General features: G+C 39.4%; 1 protein-coding gene across 3 annotated transcripts in view; it reads right to left on the reverse strand.

Annotated features, from left to right (window-relative positions):
* The window catches only part of TULP4 (TUB like protein 4), a 230501-nt gene that overhangs the window by 176326 nt on the left and 40140 nt on the right, over positions 1-14035 (reverse strand). The window contains exon 2 of one of the 3 annotated variants that reach the window (XM_044243067.1): positions 1558-1606. The exons of 1 other annotated variant lie outside the window; for it this stretch is intronic. The gene's annotated coding sequence lies outside the window, so the exon portion shown is untranslated. Of the gene's footprint in view, positions 1-231; positions 253-1557; positions 1607-14035 lie in introns of those variants that run through there. One more of the 3 variants, XM_044243074.1, reaches the window with a different exon arrangement.

Genomic DNA, 14035 nt, shown 5'->3' on the forward strand with positions numbered 1-14035 from the left:
CTGAGGCCTTCACAAGATTCTCTCCTTTTGCCCCTCCCCACCCCTCACATGTGCACATGCTCTCTTAAAAAAATAGAACAAAATGAACAAACAAAACAAAACCCAAGAAGAAGAAAAAACATTCTGTTGAACACGTGCTACAACAGGGATGAACCATGAAGACATTCCGCTCAATGAAATCACAAGCAGTCACAGCATGACAAACCTTGTCAGCTCACTTTTATGAAGTACCTGGAAGAGTTAAATCCAGAGACTGAAAGTAGAATGGTAGCTGCCAGGGGCTGGGGGTGAGCGGCCTCGGGAGCTGTTATTTCATGGGGACAGCATTCCAGTCTGGGATGATGAAAACATTTTTGGAGATGGGCAGTGGCAATGGCTGCAAAATAATGTGAATATTCTTAAGGCCATTGGGTTGTCTACTCTAAAAGTGATTAAAATGGTAAGTTTTGTTATGTATATTTCACCTTAAATTTATTTTTTTTTTTTTAAGATTTATTTATTTATTTGAGAGAGAGCGAGCACGTGAGTAGAGAGGTCAGCAGGAGAAGTAGACTCCCTGCTAAGCAGGGAGCCCGATGTGAAACTCGATCCCAGGACTCCAGGATCATGACCTGTACCGAAGGCAGTTGCTCAACCAACTGAGCCAGCCAGGCGTCCCTCACCTTAATTTTAAAATCGAGTAAATTAAGAAAAGCAATTATACTTAAAAAGTCTTTCAATAATGGACTGAAAGTAAATACTCCTAAATCTGACATTACAGTATTTTTTACCCTAAGCACTATAATACAGGCCTAGGCCTGCTTTTGGTAATTAGAGCTTATTTTCAGACTATTCTTATAAACCACTGAAAAAGCAAGCCCTGCTTTTTGGAGATTACGGTCTTACACAGTAAGTGGGTCTGACTGACTTCATAACCTGACAGGGGTGAAAGAGTCAGTAAACTTTTAAGACGTTTCCCAATCTGACTCTCCATACCACCCAGTTCTTGATGGCAAATCAGGAGCCCCAGATTCGGAAAAGTACAATGTAGGGACAGGATGGTACACTGTTCAGAAGAGGAAATCTTGCAGAACTAGACACTCCCAGATTAATCAACCAACAAATCTTAACTAAGTAGTAGGCAAAAGGCCCCTGTGCTGCATTCTCTGCCTCCCTTGTCTGTAATTAGATACTTTATTTTCTAATTAGAATTATTTCACTGTATTTTGTTCTGATTCCTACTTTCCACCAACATGGATAAAATTCACTAGTGGGAGAGGTGGGTAGAAAAATACATCCTTGGTTTATTTTTAATCACTTGAATTAATGTTAGAGATCAGAGATAAAATAAATTAGGAAAGATTTTTTTCATTTCCACGATTAATAGAAATACATTTACTGAAAGTTGTAAGAATGCAACCACTTTGGGACCGTAGCTAGGACCACCACAGATAGGAGTACCCAGCGACCAGGAAGCCCACTCTGGAATGTGTGCACCAGACACAGGGCTGGGCTCCCTGGGACTCCCTGCTGGAGGTGTGGCATCGTGTGCAAGAGCCAAAACAAAATGACACCAACCTGAATGGAGGGAGCGCCTCAGATTCAAACAGCAGAATTGTATACAGCACTGTAATGAACACAATACAGAATATGATTTTACAGAATTTTACAGAATTTCACAAAAATAATGTTGAGCAAAGAGATCCCACGAAAAAATACCTATAATATGAATCCATAAAGTTCAAAATAGGCCAAACTAATTTTACCAGTTAAGTCTGCAGACAAAGATAATAAAACTAGAATTTTAAAGGCAAGGAAAAGATAACACAAAGCAGCACAGTGGTGACCTTGGGCTGCAGACTATGAATGGGAAGGGGCAAACACACATCGTATTGCCGGGGTACTGGCAATATCCCATGTTCTCATATGGGTGGTGATTACAGGGTGCTAACTCTCTGACTATACTTTACTACCTATATGTCAAACATATTCAACATGTATGATATCTCAAAATAAACAGGTTTAATAAACTATGAAACTAAATTACGCCCCAATCCTTTTGGATTTTTAGAAAACTTAAATCAACTAGTAAGAATTTTAAAAATTATTATATCCAACCTTAACAAGTACTCTCCCAATCTAGAAAATCCCAATAAAGTTCCAAAGACACTAAGTTCTCAAACTAAGGAGGCATCCACAAAGAAAATGCATGTAAAGAGTAATGAATGGAGATGAAATTTTAGAATAAAGCTCTTTTCTTTCTAAAGAATAAAAATTTAATAGAATGGTTAAGCAGAAGACTGAGATGAGAAGCAAACAGTCAATTTCAGGAAAAAAATATACAGATGTTAAATGAATACAAAGCAGAGAGAGGGAAAAAAAAAAAAACACCATAGAAACTTTTGAATAAAAATGTTCCAAACACCCTAAAGTTGTCTGGAGGTGGAGTGAAGCAAAGGAAAGGAAAATGAGTATTATCCTACATGGTGATGGAAATAAACCCACCCCAACTTCCCCTTTTTGCTGTCCCTCATCTACTGTGTGGGACTCAGCTCTACGGCCAGGCAGCTCTCCCTATGCCCCTGACTGCCCCCTTCCACAGCTGGCAACAGACCCTGAACTCTACATTTCTTCTTAACTAAAGTAACTACAACAACCTGCCTCTAATTACAGTCACTCTGTTCCCTGGGGAATTTTCCACAACCCACAAATACCCACCTAGCCCAAAGCAGTTCTAACTGGTTCCTAATTAGTTTCAATAGCTGCCTAGAGGCTAGCTCAAATTTGCCATGCAAGACTGCCTTTTAAGGCAGGGGTACTCCGAGAAGGGACTTGTCCTTCAGCTACCTACAGACGAACAACCATACATGTGAAAACACAACACCCCTGCAAGGATAGCGGAGTTCAGTCATGATCTAATGCATTTACTGTGTTCTCATTCACCAGCCCGGAATTCTTAAAACGTGCTAGTGAGATAATGAAGCTGTGTGTGCATGGTTATGCCCAGGCTTATGCAAAAGATCCGTGCTTACTACAAGCATGTTCATATCCAATCATTTTCCCATTGACTTGCGCCATCAATTTCAGAGACGCATTCCTCAGAGGGCTTCAGTCTCACTCTGAACACCATCTCCTGCACATGTAGTGCAGACACCAAAGCGCTATGCAGACTCGCATGGCAAGGCTCTTTTCTGCCTGTGGTAGAGCTATCTTTCTGTGTCAGTCATCAGATCTACTAAAAAACAAACTCCTACACTCCAACTTTTATCCAGTACCCACCAGCACTGCATTCAAGTAAATGTTCAATAAGGTACTTCATATGCTACAGAGCCTCAGTTGTCTAAGAAAAAGGGAAGTAAATGCTAACTGATGAAGTTCTCTGTACAGACCCCGGGTCGGCACCAGCCACTCGAAATCTGGGTCTTCTGAAAGCCTACGGCAGACAGGCACCAAAGTACATGTGAGTAAGGGAGGAAGCTGGGGGCCCACTGCTGTGTTCAGAGTACAGCAAAGAGGTACATTTCCAGTGAGACACTTCTAAAAACGAATGTGTACCTGAAACCTGGCTGTCGAAATACGGTGGTACCGTACATTGGGCTCACTAGTAGCAAAGATCATGTCCCTTATTTAACAAAGGAGAGCATTTTATTATTTCTCAAAGTGATAAAGACTGAAAGATATGATAATTCCCAGTGTCATACAAGGTGTAAAGAAATGGGAAACCAATTTGGCAATATGATTCAAAAGATTTAAAATGTTGCATACCTTTCGATTCAGCAACTCTACTTCTGGAAATTTATCATAAGGAAATAATGTTGAACTGTGCAAAGATTCAGCTGTAAGGATTTTCACTACAGCATTTTTCATAATACTGATTCAGTAAGTGTTGGTACAGACATAAAACGCAATCCTATGCAACCCCTAGTAATTATACTGTAGAAGACTATGGAGTAACATGGAAACACGTTCTCAATAACTTAAGTAAAAAGTAAAATTACAGGTTATACTTCCAGGATGCTCTGAAGAGCTTGCCCAATACTATATCACTAGATCTTGGGTAAATTATAACAGACATAATTTTTTGCTGGACTTGTAGGGAAGTATGAGAAATCTCCAGGGAAGCCACATACACACAAACATAAGAGAAAGCCAGGGTTATCTGGCAAATGCACATGTAAGATGCATATATGTCCAGAATTATCTGGAAAAATGCAGATATAAACCCTGGAATCAAAATTAGAATGCCTCATCATCCCAGTTTGCTCAGAACTGTCCCAGTTTTACCCTGGAAGTCCCATATCCCAGGAAATCCCAACCAGACAGTTGGTCACCCTATCAGATATCCAAAATTTGGTCCAACCTCATGATGGAGAAACTGAATCATACATATCCTGCAGGGGCCACAGAGGTAGCGAAAACTATCTCAGATTCCTAGCACCCCATGGTTCTGGACTGGAGCAAATGCAAATCTTGTCCACGTGAAAATATTCCCAATTTAGGACCTAATGATTCCCACAGATGAGGTTGAACCAAAAATCAGGTACCAATCAAAAATTACCAAACATACAAAGAAAAGAAGGCATCACAAGCTGTCAGTAGAAATAACAAATTTAGATCCACTGGATTTCAGAAAGTGAAATGAACATAAACAGAATTTAAAATAATTTAAGTTTAGAATTTAGGTTTGGATTTCTGGGTTCCAGTCTTCCATAAAAGAAGCTCAGAAATCATCACTCTGTCCTAATAAGAAGTAAAAAGCTAAACAAACATAAAAATCAACTCTTCTCAGATCTGTAAGAAAAGTAAGTCACCCACTGCATCTAAAACTGGGAAGTCCAAAAGGCTCTTGCAAAGAACTACACTGATGAGAGCAGAAACCACTGTGCTAAAACCTCTGTGCACACCAGCCCCGGGGTAGGCAAACCCAGATTGTAATGGATGGACTGCTGGAGGTTCGGTGTGGCCAAGTGTGAGAAAGAAAAACGTCAGGGGACCCAGCCGTCGGGCCCCTAGACTCGTGTTTTACTTTCAGGAGCTCACTAGATCCTCACAGTAAGTATCAGAGGAAAATCCCCCTGTGCTTCCAGCTGTGGGGATGGGGAAAAGGAATCATTTTGAAAGATACCAGAGCATTCTGTTCTTTTTTAAAAAGTCTGTCTTCAGGAAAAACAATTTAACCAAGGTATAACCAATCAGGATTTTATCAGAACCTAACTGACCTGAGGGGGGAAAAATACCCAACTGCAGCCCATTCTGGCCTTCCCGTCCCACCTAAGAGGGATGGGGTAAACAGAAAAATATATGAAGCCTGTCCAAGGAAAAGGCCCACAAAAAGGTGGAGACCCAGAGTTCTGGGGATACATAGCATGGTAAGTATAGTTAACGGCATTATGTTAGATATTTGACAGCTGTTGAAAGTAAATCTTAAATGTCCTCACCATGAAAAAGGAATGGTAGTTATGTGAGCGGTGCAGGCATTACCTAACCCACTGCGGTGGCCATTTTTTGTAAGACAGGATGTATCATATCATTGCAAATACACCTTAAACTTCCACAATGTTGTATGTCAGTTATATCTCAATAACACAGGGAGGGAAAATACTCAGAAGGAAAGGGGAGGAAGCAACACAGAGAAATCTTGGGGAGTGAGGGACCGGTTCCATATTTTTGATGAGGTGGTGGTTACACAACTGTCTATTTGTCAAAAATGCACAGAACTATGGCGGCACCTGGCCGGCTTCAGGCAGCAGAGCATGTGACTCTTCATCTCGGGGTCAGGAGTTCAAGCCCCACGTTGGGCGTGGAGCCTACCATAAAAAAGTGCATAGCACTACACATTAAAAAGGGTACTTTACATAATTTTTTTAAAGATTTATTTATTTGAGAGAGAGAGCATGTGAGCAGGGGGAGCAGAAGAGGGAGAGAGAGCATCCTTAAGCAGACTCCTGCTGAGTGTGAGCCCGATGCACGGCTCAGTCCCAGGACCCTGACATCAGACTGAGCCAAAAATCAAGAGTCTGATGCTCAAACAACTGAGCCAACGAGGCACCCCAGATACTTTACATATTTTTAAAAATAGTATTCACCACACAGTAAATGCTACACAGTACAATCGATTATTAATGTTGTTGTTGTTGTTATATATCAGGCATTAAGTTGGGTGCTGAAAAGACAATTTTAAGTAAATACAGATATGATCCTACCTTGAAGGAGCCTACAGTCCACTGATGAAGATTAGGCATTAATTGTGTAATTATGGCTATGCCAAATGCCACAAGGAAGAGTTATGGTGTTCTGAAGGCTTCGATCTGAAGGAAGAGTGGATGCTAGACACTGGAAGAAGAGGTGGAGGAGGCAAGAGGAGATACTCCATGCAAATAGGGTAGACATCCAAAGCCCATGGCAGAAGAGAAAACGGCATTTTGAAGAAACTCTGAAGAACGTCAGTAGGACATCTATTCACACACATACCTACGACGAGGCATCACGTCACACTAATTAGGATGGTTAGTACACACACAAAAAAAGTGTTGGCAAGGATCTGAAGAAACTGCTGCTGGCAGGACTGCAAAATGGTAGAACCGCTATGGAAAACAGTACAGAAGCTCCTCAGCAAGGTCCTGTAAGATGCAGCAACTCCACTTCTAGATATACTAGGTACACGAGTATCCAGCTGTATATATACCCAGATACACTCCCAAAGGAGTGTGCTTCTGCACCCCCCATGTCCACAGAAACATTACGTACAATAGCCACAAGGCAGACACAATCCCAGGGGTCCATCAGATGAATGGATAAATAAAATGTGGTATACACATATAAAGGCATATTATTTGGCCTTAAAAAGGAAGGAAATTCTGACACAGGCTACAATATGGATGAACCCTGAGGACATCATGCTAAGTAAAATAAGTTACTCACAAAAAGACAAGTAAATTATTCCATTTATATAAGGTACCTAGAGTAGTCAAATTCACAGAAACAGAAAGTAGGATGCTGATTGCCAGGAGCTGGGGGAGAGAGGAAAGGGAGGCTGTTGTCTAATGGGTACAGAGTTTCAGTTTTACAAGATGAAACAAGTCTGGAAACTGCTTGCTCAACAATGTGAATATACTTAACACTACTGAACTACACACTCTAGTTATGGTTGACACGGTATATTTTATGTTATGCATTTTTTACAATTAAAAAAAAAAAACACCTTTTCACACACACCCACACACAGACTGAGATGTAGTCATATGACTGTAGAATGCTTCTCCTCCCCTCACACCTCACCACCTATTTACAACAGTTTCTTTTAACCAGTACATTATATCCCCTTTTCAAGGAAAAGTTACAAGACATATCCAGCGACAGAAAACAAATTTGAAGAGGCAGAGCAAGCATCATAACCAGACTCAGAAATGGCAGAGATGCCGGAATGATCAGACCAGAAAGTAAAAACAACAACGATTCACATGTAAGGGCTCTAAAGGATAAAGTACACAGCATATAAGAACAGATAAGCAATATAAGCAAAGACATGGAAATTCTTTAAAAAAAAAAAAAAAAAGGAAAGAAAAGAAAAGAAATACAAAACAAAAAAAAGAAATGCTGCAATCAAAAAAGCCACGGAGAAAACAAACACTGTAACAGAAATGAAGAACGCCTTTGATGGGCTTATCAGAAGACTAGACACAGGGACGCCTGGGTGGCTCAGTTGGTTAAGCAGCTGCCTTCGGCTCAGGTCATGATCCCAGGGTCCTGGATCGAGTCCCACATCGGGCTCCTTGCTCGGCAGGGAGCCTGCTTCTCCCTCTGCTTCTGCCTGCCTCTCTGTCTGCCTGTGCTCACTCGCTCTCTCTCCCTCTGTCTCTGACAAATAAATAAATAAAATCTTTAAAAAAAAAAAAAAAAAAGAAGAAGACTAGACACAGCAGAGGAAAGAATCTCTTTACATGAAGATTTCTCAATAGAAACCATCAAAACTCAAAAGCAAACAGAAAAAAGACCGGGGAGGGGGGGGGACCACCATAGCCAAGAACAGTGGAAAAGCTACAAAAGGTGTGACATACACATAACAGGACTACTAGAAAGAGAAGACTGAGAGCAGGGGAAGAGAGGAACATCTGAAACAGTCATGCCAGGTTTATACAACAAATTGATGTCAGACACCAAAGCACAGATTCGGGAAGCTCAGAGAACACCATACAGGGAAAATGCCCCCAAAGTCATACCTAGGAATCACTTTCGACTACATAAAATCAAATATAAAGGAAAAAAATCCTGAAGGAAACCAGAGGCAGCAAAAACACTTCATCTATAGAGAAAGAAAGACAAAAGTATACCCAATTTCTCCTCAGAAACCACACAAGCAAGAAGAAAGTGAAATATTTAAAAACTTGAGAAAGACCCACCAGCCTAGAATTCTGTGTCCTGTGAACTTACCCGCCAAAAATGAAAGACAAAGACTTTCTCAGGCAAACAAAATTGAGGAACTCTGTCAACAGTAGACATACCTATAAGAAATATTAAAAGAAGTTCTTCAGAGAGAAAGAAAATGATATAGGTCAGCAACTCAAACCCATACAAAGAAAGAGAATCAAAGAAGCAACAAGTAAAGGTAAAATAAAAACTTTAATTTTTCTTATTCTTGGGTTGCCTGGGTGGTTCAGTCGGTTAAGCATCTGCCTTCAGCTCACATCACGATCCCAGGGTCCTATGATCAAGCCCAATATCAGGCTCCCTCTGTGGTGGTCTCTCTCTCTCTCTCTTAATAAATAAATAAATAAATGAAATCCTTAAAAATTTGAGTGCCTTAAAAAAAATTGACTGCCCTTCATTAGCCAGGCTAATTAAAAAAGGGAGAGGACACAAATTGCTAATATCAGAAGTAAAAAAGGGGACATCACTACAGATCCCACGGACATTAAAAGGATAATCAAGGAATACTATCAAGAACTCCACATCCGGGCGCCTGGGTGGCTCAGTGGGTTAAGCCGCTGCCTTCGGCTCAGGTCATGATCTCAGCGTCCTGGGATTGAGTCCCGCATCGGGCTCTCTGCTCAGCAGGGAGCCTGCTTCCTCCTCTCTCTCTCTGCCTGCCTCTCTGCCTACCTGTAATCTCTATCTGTCAAATAAATAAATAAAATCTTAAAAAAAAAAAATCCACAAATTAGAAAATCCAGACGAAATACACTAATTCCTTGAAAGGCATAATCTGTGAAAACTTAAACAAGAAGAAACAGACAATCTGACTAGTCCTATATCTATTAAAGAAATGGAATCAGGGGGCACCTGGGTAGCTCAGTGGGTTAAAGCCTCTGCCTTCAGCTCAGGTCATGATCCCAGGGTCCTGAGATTGAGCCCTACATTGGGCTCTCCGCTCAGCGGGGAGCCTGCTTCCCCCCTCTCTCTGCCTACTTGTGATCTCTGTCTGTCAAATAAATAAATAAAATTAAAAAAAAAAAAAAAAAGAAATGGAATCAGTAATTAAGAACATTATAAAACCAAAAGCACCAGACCTTAGTGGGTTCACTGGTGAATTCTACCAAACATTTAAATAAGAAATTATACCAGTTCTCTGTGATCTCTTTCATCAGAAGGCAGAATCAAAGAGAATACTTTCTAACTCATTCTATAAAGCCAGAATTAACCTAAGACCAAAAGCAGGCAAAAACAATACAAAAAAAGAAAACTACAGACCAATATCTCTCAGGGACACTGATACAATAATCTTCAACAATGTACTAGCAAACTGAATCAAACAATGTATAAAGAGAATTAAATACCACAACTATGGGGGATTTATTCTAAGTACACAAAGCTGGTTCAGCATTCAAAAACCAACTAATGTAATCAATCACATCAACAGGCTAAAGAAAAACCACATGGTCATATCAATCAATAAGCACACACACAAAAAAAAGCATTTGAGAAAATCCAACACCCATTCACGACAAAAACTCTCAGTAAACTAGGAACAGAGGGGAACCTCCTCACATTGATAAAGGCTATCTACAAAAAACATTCAGCTACTTAATGGTGAGAAACTCAAAGCTTTCCCAATAAGGTGGAGAACAACACAAAGCAGTCTCCTCTCACCGCAGCTTTTCAACATTGTACAGTAAGTCCTTGCTAATGTAGTAAGACAAGGAAATAAACAGTGTACAGATTGGGAAGGAAGAAATAAAGTAGCTGAAATGTTTAAAGGAATGAAAAAGGAAGCAATGAGACATGATCTAAAATATCCAGAGAGAATCAAATAAAACGTTCAGAAAAGGAAGACCTAATCATTAAAACTGCATACAATAATATGAGCACAACATCGGCCAAAAAAAGGAGTTAATGAACTGGGTCTAATAGCTCAAGAACTCTGTGAAATCTTTTGTAGCACAGAGAGACCTGGAGATATAAAGGAGAAATTAAGAGAAATGGAGGATAGATTGAGGAGGACCAGTTTAATTGGAATTCCAAAAAGATAAGAGAAAATGGAAAAGATCTGAAGACATATTGACAGATTTTGCCAGAACTGATATAAGATCCACAGATATAAGAAGCATAATATATTCCAAGCAGGATAAGTAAAAAAGAAACCCACACCTGGGCACATTTTAGTAAAACAGAGAAGGGAGTTGAACAGGAGCCAAAAACAAGACAGGTACTTCCAAAGGAACAACGATCAGACTGATGGCAGGAGTCTCACAGCAACCATGGCATCAGAAATCAATGAACTAATATATTTAAAGTACTGGAAGGAAAATACAGAATTAGATTCCAGACATCCAACACAGAATTATACATCCAGAAAAACCATCTTTTAAGAATTAATGTTGAATATGGCATTTTAAAAAGAACAAAACCTAAATTTTAAAACCAACTGACATCAAAAAATAACTTCTAAAGGATACTGATCAAATTAAGTGGAAAAGGACTCAGAAGGAAGGTCTAAGACAGAAGAAACAATGAAAAAAACACAAAAATACAAGTAAAATAAACTATGTCTTTTCAAAAAAAGAACAGCAATGGCGTCAAACGCTTTTACGGTACTTGTTAACTGCTAGGTATAGTTCTAAATGCTTTTAGGCACTGCATTTCTCATTTAAAAGCCTTAGCCTTATGACAAGGTCCTTTTACTGTCTGCACTTACAGATGAGGAAATGGAGGTACGGGAAAGGAAGCACCTTGCCCACCGTTACTCATCCGCTAGAAGCAGAGCTGGGATTCAAACCAGACTGCCAGATTCCAGCCCATGGTTTAAACACCAAGCTGTGTCTGTCTTTTTGGGGGAGGAAAGAAAAAATTTAGGGAAGGAAAAAAAAAAAATGTTTCATCGGAAGGATGACCAGAGCTGAAGTACTGTAAAATGCTGAAAAAACTTCATACTTGATTAGTTCAGGTAAGCATGGTGAAATTTCAAGGGCAATCACTAAAAGACGAGAAACAAAGGTAGGAAGAGGTCGAGGCAAGACACTATACCTCAAATCAGTCCCCCAATAAGAGGAAAAAGAAAAGGTGAAATAAAATAAAAGAGATGGTAGAAATGCAAATATATCAGCAATCACAACAGGTCAATGATTTAAAAACCTATTTTTGACAGTTAAAGTATCAGATTACACAAGAAAAAATTACAGTAAACCCCCCAATGCAGTCAAAAATCCACATAAAACTTTTGACTCCCCAAAAACTTAACTATTAATAGCCTACCGTTAATTGGAAGATTTACTGATAATATAAACAATTTAACACGTATTTTGTTATACATATTATATACTATATTCTTATAATAAAATAAGCTAGAGTAAGGAAAATGTTATTAAGGAAAAGAAAATACATTTATAACACTGTACTGTATTTATCCAAAAAATCCACATTATCATCTGCTCCCTCAATTACAAGCTAAAAAAAAAAAGTAAACATTTAGAAGATGCAAACATCATAATTAACAAACTTGGTCAAGGGGCATCTGCTTGGCTCAGTCGTGGCTGGGCATCAGACTCTAGCTTTTGGCTCCTGAGATTAAGCCCCACATCCACTGCACTCTGCACTCAGTTGGGAGTCTGCCTCTCTCTTCCTCTGAACCACGCCCCCCGCCCCCCACTCATGCACTCTCTCTCTCTAAAAAGATAAATAAAATCTTTAAACAAACAAACTTGGTCAAAATGAACACATATAGAACCTTGCATCCAATTGAGAGGATGCACATTCTTTTCAAGCACACAGGAACATTAACAAAAACTTACCACATAAAGTCAGTCGCAACATATTTCTAAGAATAAGTGTCACAGAGACTTCTTATATGACTTAAAACTATTAAGTGCCCCCCAAAACAATTAAGTTAAAGGCGATTATAAAAATATAAATTATAAAACCATATGTTGGAAATTCTTAAACTTAAGAAAGACATTTCTAGGGGTGCCTGGGTAGCTTAGTCAGTTAAGCATCTGCCTTCAGCTTGGGTCATGATCCCAGGGTCCTGGGATTGATCCCCATGTTGGGCTCCCCGCTCAGGGGAAAGCCTGCTTCTCCCTCTTCCTCTGCCTGCTGCTCCCCTTGCTGTGCTCTCTCTCTCTAATAAATAAATAAAATCTTAAAAAAAATTTTTTTTAAGAAACACATTTCTAAATAATATGAGACAGGAAAATCATAATGGAAGGTTTAAAATACTGAATATTAATTAATATATGCCAAACATGTCTGCTACAGAAAAAGCATACTTTATGGGAAATGTATTTCCTTAAATGCTTATAACATTAAAAAAAAAAAAACTTGCAAATTGAGGAGCTAAATGTTCAGTTAAAAACTACAGCATAAACCAAGACAGTAAGTGAAAGAGATGATAAAAACAGAAACTCATAAAATAGAAAAGGTAACATTAGAGAGGCTAACCCAAGCCAAATGTTGACTCTTCAAAAAAAGTAATCAGAGACACAAACCTCCGACAAGATAAAGGAGAAGCACAAATCAGCAATGCTGTCAAAAGAAAAGGGGTATAATTGTAGCTACAGTGAAGATTAAGGAGATCAAAGAATATCATGAACAATTTAATGCTAAAAAAATCTGATAACACATGAAACAGACAAATTCCTAGGCAACATAATTTAACAAAACTACCTCAAGAAGGAGAGATGAAGTCTAAAGTACTCCATAACCATTACAACAGGGACTCAGTAGTTTAAAATCAGCCCATAAAGAAAACACCAGGTCCAGATATTCTATAGGTAAGTTCCACCACCACTCAAGGAACAGACCACAAGAGTACTACAGAAACCCCTCCAGAGAACAAAAGTTCTAACACCCACAACTAATCCTAGGAGGCTACTGTACCTTGATACCAAATCAGATACGGGGAGTGCAAGAATGGACTATTAAAGACAATATCCCTCATGAGTAAGACCTAAACTAAGCGTTAGTAAATCAAATGGCATATAAACAAAACTGTGATCAAACTGGGTTCATCACAGGAGCAGCATTCATCATAGCACTGGATCTCATTTCTACCTAAGGACACCCTCCTCGGTCTGTCATTCAGGGCTCTTCACAGAAGAGACCCACACCTATCTTTTCAGCCTATCTTCCACCCTGACCTCTAAAAATTATGCTCCTTTCAAAGTATACTTTCTGCTTATTCACCAAGCCCTGAACTTACCCTGCTGATTGCAAAGCTCATTCCAAATCCCCCAATTTTAGCCATCTTTCCAGATGTATCTTCAAAAATATCCACTCCACACATCCTTGCCAGCGTCTCCCTACAGAGCATAGACTTCTCCTCTTTAATCTTCACAGTATACTTTTCTATCTTTCTTGAGTTGTTCATTTAGTTCTCCACCACGCTGCAGGAATCTGGGCCCCGGTATTCCCCACTGGCCTGGGCATTACTTAAGGGTAAGGACTTCTGGATGCCTGTTGGTCAAGACATCTTTTACACTGTATACAGTAAGTACTCAACAAATGTGCATTCAATTGAATAAAAGTGCTTTTATTTATATGTGGTGTTAAAAAAAAAGGGTTTCCCCTAGGAACAAATGATCTTATAAAGCAATAAAAATGCTTTCTCAAGGATGCTATTATAAAT

Source organism: Neovison vison, chromosome 1 (genome assembly GCF_020171115.1).
Source record: "Neovison vison isolate M4711 chromosome 1, ASM_NN_V1, whole genome shotgun sequence".
Taxonomy (NCBI): Eukaryota; Metazoa; Chordata; class Mammalia; order Carnivora; family Mustelidae; genus Neogale; species Neogale vison.